This window comes from Ornithorhynchus anatinus, chromosome 1 (genome assembly GCF_004115215.2).
Source record: "Ornithorhynchus anatinus isolate Pmale09 chromosome 1, mOrnAna1.pri.v4, whole genome shotgun sequence".
Lineage (NCBI taxonomy): Eukaryota > Metazoa > Chordata > Mammalia > Monotremata > Ornithorhynchidae > Ornithorhynchus > Ornithorhynchus anatinus.
The window spans coordinates 118890651-118908826 of record NC_041728.1 but is presented as its reverse complement, the minus strand read 5'-3'; the positions used below and the strand labels follow the sequence as shown (position 1 = coordinate 118908826).

The following is an 18176-nucleotide window of genomic DNA, read 5'->3' as shown; positions in this document are numbered from 1 at the left end:
CATTCCTCAGTTCCCTCATCTGTAAAATAGGAATTGAGATTGTGAGCCCCACATGGGACAGGGACTGGGTCCAACCTGATTGCCTGCATTCACCCCAGTGTTTAGTACAGTGCTCAGCATGTAGCAAATAATAATAATAATAATAATGATGGCATTTGTTAAGCGCTTACTATGCGTGAAGCAGTGTCCTAAGTGCTGGGGAGGATACAAGGTGATCAGGTTGTCCCAAGTGGGGTCCACAGTCTTAATCCCCATTTTACAGATGGGGTAACTGAGGCACAGAGAAGTTAAGTGACTTGCCCAAAGTCACACAGCTGACAAGTGGGATTTGAACCCATGACCTCTGACTCCCAAGCCCATGCTTTTCCCACAAATACCATCATCACTGTTATCATTATTATTATTTAGGGCTTTTATATTAAATTGTCCTTGTCAATGCTCCAAGGTCTCAACACTATACTTCCACGAAGTAGAGAAGGACAACCAAAGTCCAAGGTCAATCAATCAATTGTATTTATTGAGTTTGTTCTTCTTCTCTATTTATTGAGTTTGTTCTTCTTCTCCCACATGGACTGTGAGGTTGAGCCGGAGTCTCCCAGAATCTAGAAGTGCAAAGCATGGGCCAGGGCTTTACGGAGCAGCTTACTGTGGCCTGCCTCCAGTCTTCAGTGCCAGCTTGCGTATCTGTAAATGAATTATTTCCATAATCTAATTTATTTATATTAAGGTCTGTCTCCTCTTCTGGACTTTATTGCTGAAATGTACTTTCCAAGCACTTAGTACAGTGCTCTGCACATAGTAAGTGCTCAGTAAATATAATTGAATGGACTTTGGGTAGGGAATGTGTCTACCAACTCTATTAATATTGTACCTTTCCAAGTACTTAGTATAATGCTCTACACACAGCACACATTCAATAAATATGATTGATTGATCAAAATATGGCTTGAGAAACCACTGGTGATGGAGCCATAACATCAAAGTGAGCATGGCATTCTTTACCGGCGCCTGGTATTTCCATGTTGCGCTAACCTTCGGTTTTCCTGAAGGTTGGTTATCTGACAAGAAAAGCAGGTCAGAGACGAAGGAGGTTGAGTGTAGATGATAAGGGGAAATATGACGGAACATCAAAATCAAGCAATCCATCAGTGGCATTTATTAAGCGCTTACTATGTGAAGAGCACTGTACAGCAGAGCCAGGGCCTCCCTCTGATGCTCATTTCCTAATCTAGGTTGCCTGCTCTGAAAGGCAATGTGGCCTAATAGATAGATCATGGGCCTGGGCATCAGAAGGACCTGGGTTTTAATCTCGGCTCTGTTAGTTGTTTGCTCTGTGACCTTGGGCAACTCATTTAACTTCTCTGTGCCTCAGTTACCTCATCTGTAAAATAATGATTAAGACTTTGAGCTCCCTGTGGGGCTCTATCTGATTAGCTTTTATTTACCTCAGCACTTAGTACAGTGTCTGGAACATAGTAAATGCTTAACAAATACCATTAAACAAAACAAAACAAAACTACTCTTCAACTTTAGCAGCAGCATCACCATCATAATGACAATCCATCAGTGATATTGACTGAGTGTTTATCATAATAGAGAAGCAGCGTGGCTCAGTGGAAAGAGCACGGGCTTAGGAGTCAGAGGTCATGAGTTCAAATCCCAGCTCTGCCACTTGTCAGCTGTGTGACTGTGGACAAGTCACTTAACTTCTCTGTGCCTCAGTTACCTCATCTGTAAGATGGGGATTAACTGTGAGCCTCATGTGGGACAACCTGATTACCCTATATCTACCCCAGCGCTTAGAACAGTGCTCGACACATAGTAAGTGCTTAACAAATACCAACATTATTATTAATAATAACAATGATATTTCTTAAGCACTTGTATCCAAACAGGTGTGAGGTTGGAAGGCCATCCCTTGTTTTTGTTGCTGTTCTAGTCAAAATGCATAATGGAAACATGCATTATATCAGAACTAGGTGCAGTAGCATGTGAGATGGGAAGCATCATGACCTAGTGGAAAGAGCCTGGACCTGGGAGTCAGAGGACCTGGGTTTTAATCCCAGCTCTGCCAGTTGCATGCTGTGTGTTCTTCAACAGATCACTTGATTTCTCTGTGCCTCAATTTCCTCAAAAGTAAAAAGGGTATTCAGTACCTGTTCTTCCTCTTAGACTGTGAGCCCCATGAGGGAAAGGGATCATGTCCAACTTAATTGACATGTACCTACCTCAGTGCTTAGAATAGTATTTGACAACTGGCAAACACTTTACAAGTGCTATTAAAAAGGAAAAAAAAAAAGGCCCAAAAGTCAACACCAGTGGACTGAGTGCCACACAGTAAGTGCTTAATATGATTGATTGATTGAATGATTGCTCCATAATTAGCTGATCTGGCCATCTTGGCCTACAGCTTAACCTCTCTGTAAAGGCTCATCTAGGAATCTGATTTATCATACCACCACCCTCCAATCCACTGAGATGTTTGGTGCTAGATCATCAGCACTTCTGGAAATTGCTTCAGAAGCAGAGTCCTACCTATCTCCATTCCCCCAGGTACCCCTTTGCCCCCTTGATTTTTCAGTCTTTCCCATGTATGTATCTTTGCATAAGTAGAGATAAATGTGTCTATGCATATTTCTGCCATTTGTATTTAGTATTAATAGTAGAAGGAGTATTTCTTGATCTATTTGGGGCAGTACACTGTACTAGATGCTTGGGAAGAATTGACTAAAGAAGTTCCAATTGAGAAGCAATGTGGCCTAGTGGAAAGAGCATAGGACTGGAAGTCAGAGGGTCTGAATTCTAATTCTGCCTCCACCACTTGTTGGCTGTGTGACCTTGGGAAGTCACTTAACCTTTCCGGGCTTTAGTTTCCTCATCTGTAAATTGGGGATTCATTCATTCTTTCAGTGGGGCTGTCTCTATCTGTTACCGATTTGTACATTCCCAGCGCTTAGTACAGTGCTCTGCACATAGTAAGCGCTCAATAAATACTATTGAATGAATGAATAGTATTTATTAAGCACTACTGTGTGCAGAACACTGTAATAAGTGCTTGGGAAAGTACAATACAACAATAAACAGTGATACTCTCTGCCCACAATGAGCTCACAGTCTAGAGTGGGGGAGACAGACATCAATACAAATAAACAAAATTACAGATATATACATAAGTGCTGTGGGGCTGGGTGGTGGAAGGGGGAGAGCATAGGGAGCAAGCCAGGGTGACGCAGATGGGAGTGGGAGATGAGGAAGGAATTGTACATTCCAAGTGCTTAGCACAGTGCTCTGCACATAGTAAGCGCTCAATACTATTGAATGAATGAATGAATTAATTAATTAATGAGGAAAAGTGGGGCTTAGAGGACCAAAGCATGTGGGCTGGGCTGAAGAGAGATAACGAGCTGGGCTCAAGAGAGATATCGATTAAAACTGTGAGCTCAACTTGGGACAGGGACTGTATCCAACCTGATTATCTTGTGTCTACCCCAGTGCTTAGTATAGTGCCTGGCACATAGTAAGTGCTTAACAAATAGCCAAAAAAAGAAAAGGTAGTGACATAATCCCTGATCAAAAGGAGCTTTCACTGTAATGGGAAACACAGATATAAATATATTGGCAGCTACAGTGAGCATATAAATAATTGAGTCTACACACTGAAAATGAGAAATATGGAGGGCATAAATAAATTCATGAGTGTTAGTGATGGCTGAAGGGATGATATAGCTCAGGACTCTGGGAAATTAACTGGAGAAAGCTTGATGGAGGAGGTGGGATTTTAGGAAGGATATGAATATGAGGAGACCTGTGGCCTGTCTGATGTGCGGAGTTAGGTAGTTTTAAGAAGGGGAAACGAGCTAGGGAATGGAGGTGGGAGGATTAACTAGAAGGTTGCCTTGGGAGAAACTGAGACAGAATACTGGGAAACAGTAAGAGAAGAGAGCAGGTAGGTAAGGTGGGACCAGATGGTGAAAAGCCTTGAAGCCAGTTATGAGGAACTTGGTTTGATGTAGAGAGACCCAGGATGGCACCGGAGGATTTTGAGGAGAGGAGAGATATGGGCCAAGCAGTGTGTCAGGAAGTCTTTCCTATTACATTTTATCCTTAAAGGGAGGGAATGTCTACCAACTTCCATCCATTCAATCATCTTATTGAGTGTTTACCATGTGTAGAGCACTGTACTGAGCGCTTGGGACTTGGGAAAGCACAATACAACCATAAACAATGACATTCCTTACACACAATGAGTTCACAGTCTAGAGTGGGGTAGACATACATCAATACAATAAATAAAATTACAGATATGAACATTAGTGCTCTGGGGCTGGGAGGGGGAAGAGCAAAGGGAGCAATTCAGGGCAATGCAGAAAAGGGAGAGGGAGTTGAGGAAAAGTGGGGTTTAGTCTGGGAAGGCCTCTTGGAGGAGATGTGCCTTCAAGACTTTGAAGTGGGGGAGAGTGGTTGTCTGTTGGATTAGAGGAGAGAGGGCATTCCAGGTCAGAGGCAAGATGTGGGCTAGGGGTTGGCAGTGAGACAGGTGAGATTGAGGCACAATGACAAGGCTAGCACTAGAGGAACGAAGGGTGTGGACTGGGTTGTTGGAGGAGCAAAATGAGATGAGGTAGAAGGGGACAAGGTGATGGAGTGCTTTAAAGCCAATGAAGAGAAGTTTTTGTTTGATACAGAGGTGAATGGGCAACCACTAGAGAAGCAGCATGGCTCACTGGAAAGAATACAGACTGGGGAGTCAGAGGTCATGGGTTCAAATCCCAGCTCCGCCACTTGTCAGCTGTGTAACTTTGGGCAAGTCACTTAACTTCTCTGCGCCTAAGTTACCTCATCTGTAAAATGGGCATTAAGACATTAATGGGACAACCTGGTCACCTTGCATCCTCTCCAGCGCTAGAACAGTGCTTTGCACATTAGTAAGCGCTTAAATGCCATCATTATTATTATTTTTTGAGGAGCAGGGTGACATCCAGAATGTTTCTCTAGAAAGATGATCTGGACAGTGGAGTGAAATATGGACTGGAGTGGGAAGAGGCAGGAGGTTGGGAGGTCAGAAAGGAGGCTGATGCAGTAATTCAGGTGGGATAGGATGAGTGATTGTACTAATATGGTAGCAGTATGGATGAAAAGGAAAGGGCAGATTTTAATGATGTTGTGAAGGTGGTTCTGACAGAATTTGGTGACGGATTGAGTATGTGGGTGGAATGACAGAGAGGAATCAAGGATAACGCCAAGGTTACGGGCTTCTGAGACAGGAAGGATGGTGGTGTCATCTATAGTGATGGGAAAGTCAGAGGAAGGACACGGTTTGGATGGGAAGATAAGGAGCTCTGTTTTGGACATAAGTTTGAGTTGATGGGAGGACAACCAAGTAGAGATGCTGTGATGGGAGAAGGAGTTGGGATACTAGAGAGACGGAGAGAGAGATCAGGGCTGGAGTTGAAATTTTGTGGGATTGTACTCTCCCAAGCACTTAGTACTGGGCTCTGCACACAGTAAGTGCTCAGTAAATACTACTGATTGATTGAAGCCTGTTGAGGTCAAGGACTCTCTTCTATTTCCTTTGCAACTCCCCACAATGTCAAGTACAGTGCACTGCATACAAAGGACACTCAAATATTGTTGGACTGACTGTTGTCAAAACGTCCCAAAGTCATGGAGAGTAATCATTGAACAAACTCATATTAAAAATCTTTCCTTAAACTTGAAGCAGGTCACAGATCTAGCTCAGTAAAGATAGGATTGTAAGAGTTACCAAGACAATCTAACTGAAAGGTGAAGGACAAAAAGATGAGTAGCCAGTCCTATGATACTCTCCTGCCTTCCTTTGACCCTCTATTAGAGAAGAGTCATAATCGGGGTAAATGAGTCCAACTTTACAGAGAAAAGTAAGATTAAGTTCCAAGTTTCTCTCTTTTTCCCCCAAAGTCATTTATGTTACTCTAAATAAAAAACCCAGTATAAGGCAAGACACTTCTATATAAAGAATGAAATACTGTATTTACTCATAAAATAACCCCATTTTTTTGCATACTTTTGTAACATTAAAACAGAGATGAGTATTATTCAGGTCATGTAAAAGTTACCTCCAGTGACAGAGGGAGAAGAAAGAAAGGAGGATGAGGGCAAAGGAGGAAGAGGAAGGTAAGGAAGGCATTTGAGATTGCATCTCTAAATATAGCAGCATAGCATCATGATTAGAGCACCGGCCTGGAAGTCAGAAGGTCATGAGTTGTAATCCGGGTTCTGCTACATATCTGCTGTGTGACCTTAGGCAAGTCACTTCACTTCTCTGGGCCTCAGTTACCTCATCATTAAATGGGGATTGAGACTGAGCCCCATGTAGGAAAGGGACTCTGTCCAACCCAATTAATTCATATCTACCCCAGCACTTAGAGCAGTACTTGTCACATAGTAAGCACTTAAGTGCCATATAATAATTATTATAGCTGCATTCTCCCTTTTGCAAATATTAGACACTCAAATTAACTCAGCATCCTCCTCCCCACCACCACCAAACAACACAGTGTTATAGGGATCTCATCTCATAATGCAGGGCTTTCACTGCCTAAAAATGTGATAAAAAAATTATCTTTCATTTCCTCCTCCTCAAAAAAAATCAATGTGGGGATATTATGGGGTGGAGGCAATTTTGATAGTGAATATTGTTGTCTAAAATGGAGAACTTCTCACAGCTCCTAGGGAAACTAGAAAGGAATACCAAAGCTCACACCTTTGATTTTTTCCCAGTCACAGTAAGAATACTGCTTATAAAAACTGCTTGCCATGACTCCCGATTATTACTTTTCATTGAAACAGCCACAACAACAGTAGTAAAATAACAAAACAGGCGAGTATTTTTTTCTGGAACAACTTTGAGCAAAGATACTACAAGGCCCTGCCTAAGTCAGTGCAGAATAAAAAAGAATAACTTGAATTCTATCCAGGATGAACAAGCACAAAGAGTGCATGTAAACCACCAGAGCTAGTTGAGCACATTTCATCACTTCACAATGCATCTTCTGTTTTCATTTCAGGAACTCAAGATTAACATCCAGCACTCCCTGGCCCTGTGCATCATTCTCTCACTTTGACTCTGCAGATATTATGGTACTAACACAGGCCAAACCTAAACAGTACAATAATTGCTTCTTGAAATTCATTCAATGTAGATAGCCTCACCCCTCCTTACAAGCTTGCCTCTCCTTTCAGACACTATAATCAAAAGAACCCTGGCTGAAATTAGGTTGCCCTATAATTTTGCAAAACAAAGTACAGAGGTGAACGGGTTGAGTTTCCTGGTTAAAGATGAGGTAACAGCTTAAAAATAACCATTAATAACCCTAAAGAGAAGTCAGCACAGGCCAATCTATAAACCAAAAGAACATTTCCTACCTCACTTGAGGCTTTAGGTCCCGTCTTCGGATGTTGTAGTCCTTGATTTGTCTCAGAAAAGCTCAAATGCACTTGTACCACAGGGAGACTCTGAAGCTCAGCTTTCTAGCACAGCTAGTGTCTAATTTCTCCCCTCCAGCAAATTCAAACTTAGAGAAATTTTAGTGCTCTCTCTCTCTCTCACACCTCTGGAATTCCAGAATCCAGGCAGGATGAGGTAGTTTCCCCTCTCATAATCTCTCAAAATGAACAAAACAGAGGCTTGAGTCAGGGCCAGATTTTGGAAACCCGAGTTATTCTGTGAAGATATCATCTCTCTACTCTGCAGCCACCCTGATTAGAGGAAAGGGGATGTGCCAATAAACGTGTAATAAGGAAACCCAGCCCCTGGTCTGTTGCTGCCAATGGGAAGGATGTTAGGGAACGAGATACTGATTTGGACAGTGGGAATTCTAGCTGAATGGGTAGGAATTTGGCTTCTTGGAATAATGCATTTCACTTGGTGTTAAACATTCACTGCTGAATCCTTATTTCTAACAACCACTGTCTTTAATGAAAGTATATATATACCCCAGTAAACCCAGCTCCACCACTTGTCAGCTGTGTGACTTTGGGTAAGGTGTGGTGAGCGATGGGTGACTCCATTTTGTATTATTCGACCCCAGGAGCAACAAGGCAAAAATGACTCCATCTTGTATTATTTGACTCTGGGAGCAACGAGGCCAAAGGACGATTTAGAGGAGAAACTGTCTCGGAGGAGTTTTGAAGACCGGAACTGAATTGTCTTGCTGAGGGCTTAAGGAGGGGCTAAATTGCTCTGCTGGGTAGGAAAAGAACTGCCAGATGGGGCTATGCCTGCAGGGGGATAAGCCCTGGAGGAGGGGTCACCTTCCTCTCTGGTTTACCTGGTAAGGAGCAAGCAGAAGATAGCAGGCAATCCTGAGCAATGCCCTGCTTCAATCCCTTGAGAACAATGGATAAAAGGGGGAAAGAACTGGGCTGGTTTGCCCTATTTCCCTTCTTTGCCCAGTGTGGAACCACCTAAGCCATGCACCGAGACATGTATGGCTGCCGCAACCTAGTACCTAAGACTTGAACCAGGACGATGACAAGCTGCAGGCAGTCTGACTCCTTGAAACTATCATCTTCACCAAGACTTGGGGCAAACGAGTTGGATTGGTAACTATAGGTGCTCTGCACCCAGTAAGCACTCAATAAATATGATTCAATGAATATAGGTGTTGTGGTTTGTATGTGTGTTTGCACACGCATATGAGACTAACCCATTTTAGTTTAAAATAAAGCTTTACACTGTAACAGTGGTGTTTGGTTTTACTTATTAACATTTGAGTGCCCAATTTAATAAGGGAGTCAAATCCCTAGTTAAGGGCTCGTAGGTCGAGCACTTGATATTGTGGGGGAGCCATCCCCAGGCGGGGCTCATGACACAAGTCACTTAACTTCTCTGGGTCCCAGTTATGTAATCTATAATATGGAGATTGAGACTATGAGCCCCATGTGGGACATTGGCTGTGTCCAACCTGATTATATCTACACCAGCACATAGTACAGTGCCTGGCACATAGTAAGCATCATGGCATAGTGACTAGAGCATGGGCCGGGGAGTCAGAAGGTCATGGTTCTAATCCCGGCTCTGCCACTTGTCTGCTGCATGACTTTGAGAAAGTCACTTTACTTCTCTGGGACTCAGTTACCCTATCTGTAAAATTGGGATTGAAACTGTGAGGGACTGCGTCCAATCCGAATTGCTTGTATCCACCCTGGCACTCAGGATAGTGCTTTGCATATAGTAAGCACTTATATACCATTATTATTATTACAATAAGCATTTCACAAATACTTTTACAAAGTATTAATCAATGGTATCTATTGAGTGCTTACTGTGTGCATTGATTGATTGACTGAGTGCAGACCACTGTACTATGAAGTTGGGGGAATAAAATAGAGCCAGTAGACATGATCCCTGCCCTCAAGACACTTACAGTCTAGCTGGGGAGAAAGAAAATAAAATTAATTACAGCTAAGAGGAAGAACCCCTCCCAAGGCCACACCTGGAGAGTTACCAGTACTCTACCAGTCTTGGCTATGGGAGGGAAACAGAGACCTACCCATTCCATTCCTCGCTTGGGGAATGGCTAGCAAGTGGAAGGCATTCTGCTACAAGACAAAACTCAACCATGCTGGACAGCAGCGGCATGGGAGAGAGTCGAGTGTGGAGACTAGAGTTTACTGTGCAGAAGGTGGGAACGGTAAACTACTTCTGTATTTTTACCAAAAAACTCTACGGATATACTACCAGAACGATTGCAGATGGAGAGTGGGGCATTCTGGGAGAGATGTGTCCATGGTGTCACTATGGGTTGGAAATGACTTGACAGCATAAAAACAAGAGGAAGAAGGAAAAGAGACAATATTATAGAAAAGCAAGTCCTTCGGTAATGGTCCACACTGTTGAAGGCAGCCAACAGGTTAAAAATGATTAAGTGAGAATCAAGTTAGATTTATCAAGGAGACACATAGATGACCTTGGAGAGAATGGTCTCGGTGTACTGAAGGGTGTGGAAAGTGGATTGAAGTGGGTCAAGAAGGGGCCAGGAGGAGAGGAAGAGGAGACCAGGGGGACTTAGAATACACCCAAGGCATTTGTTTGCAAGACTGTTATTCATTTTTATGTCTAGGAAGTTTGTCATTTCTTTTCCAATTTTCAAGCATTAATAACTTTTCCAAGACTCTGTTTTGGACTGGAATGTAACTATACAAAGTTTGGCAACATTTACTTTCTGATATCCTTGTGGGATTACATAAACTCTGTTCTCCTTTGAGGAAATTGCTCTGATAGTCATTTCACCCTCATTGTGATTGACTATTAATATAGTTTCCACATGTGAAAAGCATTGATCTAAGCACTTTAGGGAAAAAAAAAGTAGTCCCTGCCTACCCTCAAGGAGTTCATAATTTGATTTATATTACTCATTTCTAAACTTCTACTTCTCAGAAAGGCAACTATATTTACAGTAACTTTAAAGAAAGCACAAGGAATGAAATGAGTTGAATTTAGACATTCAAATCCCATTTTCTCAAATCCCCCCACCAGGTGGTTCTAAAAGTTAGTTTGGAGAGCATTTTCTACCCAAACAGTTTCCTGCTGCCTTCACTGGGGAGAGAGAAACACCTTTACTCACTTGCTTTGATGGGAAACTCACTTATTTGTGAGAAATCAGGAATCTCTCATGCACACATCCCAACCTCCTCTCCAACTCTCCACATCTTCCCAGGAGTATCTCAAGAGGAGATTTCCCACCTCCTTTTAAAATCTACTTCCTCCACTTTGCCTCTAACCCATTCTACCCATACCTTAGTAAGTACATGTGCCCCTTCCTTTCTATACTCCAGGAGCTAATCTTCAACTGCCCACACTTCAGTGGCTCTTTCCAACTGTTTCAGACAAATTTATAAATCTCATATACTAAAAAAACTCCTCCCTCGACCCCCATGGCTCCTTCCAGTTATCATTTCATCTCCCTCCTGCCATTCCTTTAGAAATTCCTTGAACAAGTTGTTTCCAACAGCTGTCTACACTTCCTCTTCTCCACTTCTTTCCTTGACCCCCACAATCAGGCTTCCGCCCTCTCCACTCCACAGAAACTGCATTCTCCAAGGTCACCAATGACATTCTTCTTGCCCAATCCAACAGACTCCATGCCATCCTAGTCCTCCGACTCTCCTCATCTGCTTTCAACACTGTGAACCACCACATTTTCCTAGAAACATTATCTAACCTTGGCTTTATTCAGAGGTAACTGAGGCATGGTGACTTGCCCAAGGCCATGTAGTAGACAAGTGAAGTTGGAAATGAAACCCAGGACCTCTGACCCAGGCCCAGTGCTTCCTCCTCTAAGTCATACTGCTTCACTGACATTATCCTCTCCTAGTTCGCTTATCTCTCTGGCCACTGAATCAACAAATGGCATTTACAGAAATCTAGATATCAGGCTGACTTCATCCACTTCAAATTTTCCTTGCGTACTTTAACTGTGCCCTCTCCTCTCCTCTGCCGGCAATATTATTTCACCATCCTTATTGACACCCATTCCTTGACACCCATTCCCCTCACCCTCACCAGTAGTTCCAGTTGTTTAACTCCTTCCTCAAACCCCATCCCTCTACCTTCCCCATTCTATGCCTTCAGTGACCTGGCTACCTACTTTATTAAGAAAATTGACACCACCAGGCATGATCTTCCTAAAATCTTCCCTGCCCCTCTCCAGTCCCTCCCTCCTACTGCCATTTCTTCAACTGCCCCATCTTTCCTTGCAGTATCTCTAGAAGAGATCTCCTGCCATTTCTCAAAATCCACCCCCTCCACCTAGGCATCTGACCCCATTCCTTCACACCTTATCAAAACACTTGCCCCTTCCCTTCTTCCCTCCCTGCCATTTCAGCCATTCACTCTTCAATGGCTTCTTCTCCACAACTTTCAAACATGCCCTCTCTACATGGATGTCTTCCTGTCACCTCAAGCTTAACATGTCCAAAACAGAACTTCTTATCTTTTCACCCAAACCCTGCCCTCCCCATTACTTTCCCATCACCGTAAATGACACCACCATCTGTCCTGTCTCACAAGCCCATAACCTTGGCATTATCCTTGACTCCTCTCTTTCATTCAACCCACATATTCAACCCATCACTAAATCCTGTCTGTTCCACCTTCACAACATTACTAAAATCAACCTCTTCCTCTCTATCCAAACTGCTACCATGTTAATCCAAGCATTTATCCTATCCCACCTTGATTACTATATCAACCTCCTTGCTGACCTCCCAGCCTCCAGTCTCTCCCCACTCCATTCTGTACTTCACTCTGCTGCCTGGGTCATTTTCCTACAAAAAAATTTCAGATCATGTTTTCCCACTCCTCAAGGAACATCGACTTCCTCAAAGATTCCTCACCATTGGCTTTAAAGCACTCCATCACTTTGCCCCCTACCTCACCTTGCTTCTCTTCTTCTGCAACTCAGTCTTCACGCTTTGATCCTCTAGTGCTAACCTTCTTACTGTACCTAGATCTCATCTATCTTGCTCCAACCTCTGGCCCATGTCCTGCCTCTGGCCTGGAATGTCCTCCCTCTTCATATCTGACTCTCCCTAGCTTCAAAGCCTTATTGAAAATGCATCTCCTCCAAGAGGCCTTTAATGACTAAGCCCTCCTGTCCTCTTCTCCCACTCCCTTCTGCATCACCCTGACTTGCTCCCTTTATTCATCTCCCTCCCAGCCCCACAGCACTTATGAACATATCTGCAGTTTATTCATTTATTTATATGAATGTCTGTCTCCCCCTCTAGACTGTAAACTTGTTGTGGGCAGGGAATGTGTCTTTTTACCATTATATTTGCACTCTTCCAAGAGCTTAGTACAGTGCTTTGGAAACAGTAAGCACTCAATAAATCTGATTAAATGAATGAATGAATTTAGCTTTTACTGTGTGTAGAGCACTGTACTACAAGCTTAGACAAGTATAAGACAAGTGCTTGGAAGAGTACAGTACTACAGAGTTGGTAGACATATGCCTGTCCACAAAAAGATTACAATCTAGAAGACTTTCAATCTTTCATGGGCTCCTCTTTTGCCTCCCATCCCCTAACTGTGGGGTCCCTTAAGGCTCAGTTCTGGTCCCTTTCTATGCTCCACCTACACCCATTCTCTCAGAGAACTCATTTGCTCTCATGATTTCAGCTACCACCTCTAAGTGGATGATTACCAGATCTACCTTTCCAACCCTGATCACTCTCTTCTGCAGTTTTGCATTCCCTCTTGCCTTTGGGAGATTTCTACTTGCATATTCTGTAAACAACTCAAATTTAGCATGTCTGAGACAAAATTCCTCCTCTTCCCAAGAAACTCTCTTTCTTCCTACAATTTTTATGGTACTTGTTAGTGCTTACTATATTGCAAGCACTGTACTAAGTGCTGGGGTAGATACAAGATATTCAGTTCCTATCCCACATGGGACTCACAGTCTAAGTCAGAGAGAGGAGGATTTAATCCCCATTTTACAGATGAGGTAATTGAGGCACAGAGAGCTTAAGTGACTTGCCTAAAAGGCACCCAGCAGACAACTAAAGGAGTTAGGATTAGAAACCAGGTCTTCTGACTTCCAGGTGCATGCTCTTAGCACCTAGCTACACTGCTTCTTTTTTCCCCTCCCTGTAGACTACACAACCTACCTGTTTCATAAGCACATAACTTTGCTATTTTTCCTCTACTCATCTCCCTCAAGCAACCTGAATATTCAATCATCAAATCTATTTTGGTTCTACCTTAACAATATCTCTAGAATCTGCCACCTTCCTTTCCATCGAGACTTCTACCACAATGATTGAAGCACTTGTCATAGCTCACCTTGACTACCATATCAATCTGTCATAATATCCTGATTGGATTATTGCATCAGCCTCCTCTCTGATCTCCCATCCTCCTGTCTCTCCCCACTTCAGTCTATACTTCACTCCGCTGCCCGGATTATTTTTCTACAGAAACGTACTGGGCATGTCACTCTCTTCCTCAAAAACCTCCAGGGGTTGCCTATCCACCTTTGTATCAAATAAAAACTCTTCACTATTGGCTTTAAAGCTCGCCATCATCTTGCCCCCTCCTACCTCACCTCCCTTCTCTCCTTCTAGAGCCCATCCCTTACACTCCTCTCCTTTGCTACTAAACCTCCTCACTGTGCCTCATTCTCGCCTGTCCCGCCATCAACCCCTGACCCATGTCCTACCATTGTCCTGGAATACCCTCCCTCCTCACATCTGCCAAACTAACTCTTCTCATCTTCAAAGCCCTACTGGAAGCTCACCGCCTCCAGGTGGCCTTCCCAGACTGAGCCCCCCTTTTCCTCTGTCCCTCTTCCCCTCCTCATTGCTCCTACTCCCTCCTTCTGCTCTACCCCTTACCCTCCCCACAGCACTTGTGTATATTTATATATATTATTTATTACTCTATTTTATTAATGATGTGTATATATCTATGATTCTATTTATCTATTTTGATGGTATTGATTCCTGTCTACTTGCTTTGTTTTGTTGGCCATTTCTCCTTTTTAGATTGTGAGCCCATTGTTGGGCAGGGATTGTCTCTATCTGTTGCCGAATTGTACATTCCAAGTGCTTAGTACAGTGCTCCGCACACAGTAAGTGCCCAATAAACACGATGGAATGAATTAACTTATTTACCTAAGGCTCTGTCTCTAGCCTCTCTCAACTCCAGTCCATATTTCACTCTGCTACCTTGCCCTTTTTTCTAGACTGTAAGCTTCTTGTGGCAGAGATTTTGTCTACCAACTCTATTGTATTGTACTCTCCATGTGCTTAATATGGTGCTCTGCTCACTCTAAGAGCTCAATCATATTTATTGAGCACATACTGTGTGCAGAGCATTGTACTAAGTGCTTGGGAGAGTACAATATAACAGAAATGGTAGACACGTTCCCTGCTCACACTACTGAGTGAAATTTCTAAAAAAAAATAAAGCAATTCACTGCACATTCCTCCTACCGTTCCCTTCCAAATTCCTTGAGTGTTTTCTCTACACACTGCCTTTACTTCCTCTGCTCCAGTTCTCTCTCGACCCCTCCCAATCTGGCTTCCAGCCCCTTCACTCCATAGAAACTGCCCTCTCAAAGGTCACCATTGATCTCCTCCTTACCAAATTCAACTGCCTCTACTCTTTTCTAATCCTCCTTGACCACTCAGCTGCTTTTGATACTATGGACACACTCCTGAAAACATTATCTAACTTTGCCTTTACTGATAATGTCATAGAGAAGCAGCATGACCAAGAGGAAAGAGCACAACCCTAGGATTCTAATGCTGACTGGGCCACTCGTCTGTGTGACCTTGGACAAATCACTTAACTTTGCTGGGCCTCAGTTACCTTGTCTGTAAAATAGGAATTAAGACAGTGAGCCCCAGTGGAACATGGACTGTGTCCAACTAGATTAACTTGTACAGTGCCTGGTGCAGAGTAAGTGCTTAACAAATGTCATAAAAATGAAACACCAAAAAACTGTCCTACCCTGGTTCTCCTCCCATCTCTCTGACCACTCATTCTCAGTTCCTCCTCTCCCTTCCACCCCCTAACTGTGGGAATTCCTCAAGGCTTAGTTCTGGGTCCCCTTCTAGTCTCCACTACACCCAGTCTCTTAGGAAATCATTCACTCCCGTGGTTTCAACTACCACTTCTGTGTGAATGATTCCAAGATTTCTTTCCTCTGTAGTTTCGATTATCTTCTTTCCTACAGGACATCCCTACTTTGTACCTTAACATGTACAAACCAGAATTCCTCATCTTCCCATGTGAATGCTGTCCTCTCTCTGACTTCACTTATCACTGTTTTACAAGACAAACCTTGGTGTTATTCTTGACTCATCTCTCTTTCAACCCACATATTCAGTTTGTCACCAAAAATATGCTCTTTCTCTCCATCCAAACTACTACTATGCTGATCCAAGCACTTATCTTATCCCACCTTGACTACTGCATCCATCTCCTTGTTGACTTCCCTGTCTCCTATCTCTCCCACTCCAGTCCATACTTCACTCTACTGCCTGGAATAATTTTCCAAAAAAAAAAATTCAGTCCATGTTTTCCCTCTCCAAGAGCTTCCAGTGGCTGCCCATCCACCTTCTCAAAAAGAAACTCTCTACCATTGGTCCCTTCCTAACTTACCTCTCTGATTTCCAACTACAACCCAGAACATTCACTGCATTCCTCTAATGCCAACTTCTTACTGTTCCTCAGTCTCATCCATCTTACTGTCGACCTCTCACCTACGTCATGCTTCTGGCCTGGAACTTCCTCTCCTTTATATCTGACAGACCATCACTCTTTCTACCAACTCATATTGTAGTCTCCCAAGAGCTTAGTACAGCACTCTGATTACAGTGTTCTGTGAATATGAATAATTGATATGCCCATTCCGCAAAATCCAATTGTTGCCTACCAACCACCACATCAAACTTCTTACCATTTCACAACTAAGCTAAGTTACCAAGATGGATGTGGTGGCCGCCTGTCTGAATAGCTGGTCTCTGTGGGGCAGATGCCCCACAGGGCTCAACTCTCCCCATGGTGGCCATCTGTGCTTCCGCAATCACCTTTCCCCCTCCTACCTTATCTTTCTCATCTCCTACTACAATCCAGCCCATGTACCTTGTTCCTCTAATACCACCACTTCCTCTACATCAACCTCAGCATTAACCCATTGCTTGCATCCTTCCTCTGGCCCAGACCTCCCACTCCTTCACATTTCACAGAACACCATTTTAATAATACTGACAGAAGCAGGATAGCCTAGTGGAAAGACCAAGGGCCTGGGAGTTACAGGACCTGAACTCTAATCCTTCATTCAATCATATTTATTGAGCACTAGACCATGTTGCTTCCCATCTTCAAAGCCCTACTAAAATCATATCTTTCCAAGAGACCTTCCCTGACTAACCCCTCATATTTCTCCACCCAATTTTCCCTCCCTGTGTGTTGCCTATGTATTTGGGTTGGTATCCCTTAAACACTTGGATATTCATGTCAACTCTAGCCCTTCAGCACTTATGTGTACATATTTTTGTATGCTTCAATTTCCTCTACCTGTGACTTCTTTTAATGACTGTCTCCCCCTCCAGGCTGTAACTTCCCTCTGGGCAGGGAATGTGTCTACTAACTCTGCTATATTGTACCCTACCAAGTGCTTAGTAATAATAATAATGTTGGTATTTTTAAGTGCTTACTATGTGCAGAGCACTGTTCTAAGCGCTGGGATAGATACAGGGTAATCAGGTTGTCCCACACGAGGCTCACAGTCTTAATCCCCATTTTACAGATGAGGTAACTGAGGCACAGAGAAGTTAAGTGACTTGCCCACAGTCACACAGCTGACAAGCGGCGGAGTGTTTTACACACAGTAAGTTCTCAATAAATACCTTTGATTGATTGTGATAGCAGCATCCCACTCCATACTTTATAATAATAATAATAATAATATTGGTATTTGTTAAGCGCTTACTACGTGCCGAGCACTGTTCTAAGCGCTGGGGTATACACAGGGGAATCAGGTTGTCCCACGTGGGGCTCACAGTCTTAATCCCCATTTTACAGATGAGGGAACTGAGGCACAGAGAAGTTAAGTGACTTGCCCACAGTCACACAGCTGACAAGTGGCAGAGCTGGGATTCGAACTCATGAGTCCTGACTCCAAAGCCCGTGCACTTTCCACTGAGCCACGCTGCTTCTCAACTTTATAAGCTAGAATAATGATAAGGGGTAGTTTCAAGGAACCTGGGATCACAAAACCTTAGAATACTGAAAGTGTCAGAGCAATGAATAATACCAAAAGATGACTGAATTGACATTACATCAGTTGGTCATTCAATCAGAGTTATTGAGTGCTTACTGTGTGCACAGCATTGTATTTAGTACTTGGGAAAATACAGTATAACAAACACATTCCCTGCTCACAATGAACTTACAGTCTAGAGGAGGAGACAGACATTAATATAAATTATAGATAGGTACATAAGTACTGTGGGACTGGGAGGGGGAATGAATAAAGGGAGTAAGTCAGGGTGACGCAGAAGGGAGTCAGGGAAGAGGAAATCAGAAGTTAGAAAATGGCAGGATTTCCTAAAAAATTCAAATCAGGTTGGGGTATCTCTCCATACTTGACATCCGTATGTGTATCACTCACTCAGTGGCA

The 18176-nt window shown here is 43.2% G+C and overlaps 1 long non-coding RNA gene across 1 annotated transcript in view; it reads right to left on the bottom strand.

The window, feature by feature from the left end:
- Positions 1-527: 527 nt before the first annotated feature.
- The window catches only part of LOC120638498, a 32367-nt gene continuing 14718 nt past the window's right edge, over positions 528-18176 (bottom strand). The window contains exon 3 of the long non-coding RNA XR_005660191.1: positions 528-684. This is a non-coding gene — a long non-coding RNA (uncharacterized LOC120638498). The remainder of the gene's footprint in view (positions 685-18176) is intronic.